Consider the following 3619-nt stretch of genomic DNA (forward strand, 5'->3'; position numbering starts at 1 on the left):
AAAAAAAAAAAAAAAAAAACGTTTTCTTAAAACGGCAAGTTTATCAACAAAGCTGCCAATTAGAGAAAGGTAATTTCTTTAAAATGAGTTATCTAGTTTACAGTCTGTTTGTGTGCCTCCTTTAGGGTGAAAGTTCCTACGACAAATTTTCCTACAGCGAAAATATTTACGGCGAATGTTCCGGACACGATAAACGTTATAACCAACTTGCCCACGTTTTTATGCCCCCGCCTTCTCTCTTTAATGGAACTACAATGGTCCTTACCTCTCTGTGCTATTCCATCCTGATTCACCGACCTCTCCTATTTACACTCTTATTCCCTTGTCACTCCCTTATTACTGATACCCGCCACACCCATTCCACCCGACTCTCCCATTTCGTCATTGCCATTAAATCTGATTCCCAAAGTCCCACATCGACCATTTCACCCGATCCTTACTTCTCACTGCCACTCTATTCGATACTTCCAATTCTGGCCACATATTCAAATACGCACCAACACACGCGCATGTGTATATAGGTGTAAATATGTTTCTACATATTTATACACATATACAAATATATGTGATGAAATAAAATGTGTGTCTGTGTATCTTTCTCTCTCTCTCTCTCTCTACTCACACATTCAAAAATATGTAAACATAAACACATCCACACGAAAAACTTGAAATAAGAGTGAAATAAAGCGTATGGGATGTTGCATCTAATGCTAAATATCTTTTATATTTTAATCGAAAAAATCTGGTTTGGAATTTTGAAAAATGAATAGGAAAAAGCAAGCGTAGACAAGAGAAAGGATTCAAATGAATTTAGAATGAATTAAATAATAACCTAAACAGCTTCTACATTTGAAAATTATTTTGAAGTACGAGCGCGAATTATCTTTCTTCAAGTAACGTCATACGACAAATGAATGGCAAAATAAATTTACCGATTTGCAATTATTATGGTACAATCAACGCTTCCTTCTCCACAAAATCTTTTAGATTTGTGCCTTGAAAGAAGGAGGATTCATTCCAAAATATTTCGAAATGAACGCCAAACCGTGAATGTTTCTTAGTTACCATAGGAACGGTAGAGTACTGCAGACAGTCGAATAAAGTCCTTTCAATGGTTCCTGAAAATTAGGAATTAGGAATCGGTGCTGGAACTCAAAGAATATACAGACTGTAAGATGCCGTTACTTATATTTTGGTGCACACACGCACAAATGCGGGTATAAACATATATACATATATAGGCACACACACACACACACACACACACACACAGATATATAGACACACACATACACAAGTACACACACACATATGTAATATATACAAATACATTCACGTATATATACATAATGCGTATATGCATATATACACAACTGCTTTTATGCTTATAGCTTGAACGTATCATATGCATACACACACATATATACATATATGTGTGTGTATATGGATATACAGACACATGTGTGTGTATATATATATATATATATACACAGACACACGCATACACGCGCGCACACACACGCATACACGCGCACACACACACACATGTTCTTATGTTCCGTTATGATAAAAACAATTTTATGGTTATTCTATACTTTAGTGGAGTTCATAGTCAGACGATGAAGTTGAAATCACTGTCACACGATGAAACTTCGAAGTCACTGTCTCAGGTGTGACTGTGTAGTAAGAAGCTTGCTTTCCAACCACATGGTTCGAGGTTCAGACCCACTGTGTGGCACCTTGGGCAAGTGTCTTCTACTACAGCCTCGGGCCGACCAAAGCCTTGTGAGTGGATTTGGGAGACGGAAACTGAAAGAAGCCTGTCGTATGTATATATATATATATATATATATATATATATATATATATATATATATATATATATATATATATATGTATGTATGCATGTGTGTATATGTGTCTGTATTTGTCCTCCCCACATTTGTTTGAAAAACGATGCTAGTGTGCTTACGTCCCCGTAACTTAGCGGTTGCGCAAAAGAATCCGATAGAATAAGTACTAGGCTTCCAAAGAATAAGTCCTGGGGTCGATTTGCTCGACTAAAAGGCGGTGCTCCAGTATGGTCGCAGTCAAAAGACATAAACAAGTAAAGAATAAAAGAATAAATAAATATATATATGTATATATATATATGTATGTATATTGATGAAACCACGAGCACAGGCTTGGGATGGCCTTATAATTGAGTTGGCTTCGCAACCACGTGGTTTCCTGTTGGCGTGTTTTGACCGAGTGTCGTCTGCTTTTAGCCTTCAGTCGACCAATGCTTTCAAAGTGAAAATGTATATTCTTTTATTCTTCTACTTATTTCAGTCATCTGACTGTGGCCATGCTGGAGTACTGCCTTTTAACCTCACAAATCGACTAGGAAGACCCTGGGGCTATAAACAAAAGTACCATTGTCCCCTATGGGTCATCCACATTTAGGTGGCAAATATACTTTATGATTCCGTGCTGCTACTGCTTACGTCTCGCTCAGAGATTTATTATTGCTTCTATATATATATATATATATATATATATATATATATATATATATATATATATATATATATACATACACGCAAACATATATTCACATAAACGTTTATATACACTTCATACTCAAAAAGCGCGAAGGAACGGTTGTGAGAGAGATATATATAACAATTATTTCTTATAAACAAGCAACGGTGTCAACAAAATCCTGTCTATCAAACTGGAACGTATTTGGGGAGAGAGAGAGAAAGAGAGAGAGAGAAAGAGAGAGAGAGAGAGAGAGAGAGAGAGAGGGAGAAAGACAGAGACAGAGAGAACGAGAAAGAGACAGAGAGAGAGAGAAAGAGAGAGACAGAAAAAGAGACAGAAAAAGAGAGAGAGAAAGAGAGAGAGAAAGAGAGAGAGAAAGAGAGAGAGAGAGAAAGAGAATGAGAGAGATAGAGAGAAAGAATCAGTCAGAGGAAAACGAATTCGCAGAGGAAAGTTTAAAAAAAAAATACTCACAGCAAGGAACGAGTGGAAAGTCGTTGTTTACTTTTTACAGTTTAATGTTCGCTTAACCTCGGCAAATCTGTTCTGTCAAGTGTTTCTCTGACGTTCTTCTTTTATATATCGCAATACTTGATGGAGGTGGGGCTTGCAACGGAACTTGTGTGTGTGTGTGTGTCTGTGTGTTTAAGTAGGTGTTCGTGCCCGTGCGTGTACACACGCATCCATACTAACACGTGCGCGCACACACGCAATCTCTGACTGCAACTTCCAGCCCTGCTGAAGTGATTGGCTTTTGTTGATGGGGTAACAGCCACGTGGACGGTCTGTGACTCATGATAAGTTGGCAGAAGTAATACAGTCATAACATAACAACACTCTCTCTCTATCTCTGTCTCTTTTATCTCTCTCGCTCTCTTTATCTCTCACTCTTTCTCTCTCTCTCTTTTCCTCTCTCTCTCTTTGCATCTATCGATTTATCTATCTATCTATCAACATTCCTCCCTCTTTCTCGCTCTACCTATTTATCTGTCTGTCTTTTTGTTAGTCTGTTTCTCTCTCCTCCTCCTCTCTCTCTCTCGTCTCTCTCTCTCGTCTCTCTCTATGTATATATATATGTATATATATATAT

The 3619-nt window shown here is 37.6% G+C and overlaps 1 long non-coding RNA gene across 1 annotated transcript in view; it reads right to left on the reverse strand.

Annotated features, from left to right (window-relative positions):
• The window catches only part of LOC106867825 (uncharacterized), a 7538-nt gene extending 3975 nt beyond the window's left edge, over positions 1-3563 (reverse strand). Inside the window, exon 1 of the long non-coding RNA XR_001409187.2 lies at positions 3004-3563. This is a non-coding gene — a long non-coding RNA (uncharacterized LOC106867825). The remainder of the gene's footprint in view (positions 1-3003) is intronic.
• Positions 3564-3619: the final 56 nt, after the last annotated feature.

The sequence above is a fragment of the Octopus bimaculoides genome, chromosome 5 (genome assembly GCF_001194135.2).
Source record: "Octopus bimaculoides isolate UCB-OBI-ISO-001 chromosome 5, ASM119413v2, whole genome shotgun sequence".
NCBI lineage: Eukaryota > Metazoa > Mollusca > Cephalopoda > Octopoda > Octopodidae > Octopus > Octopus bimaculoides.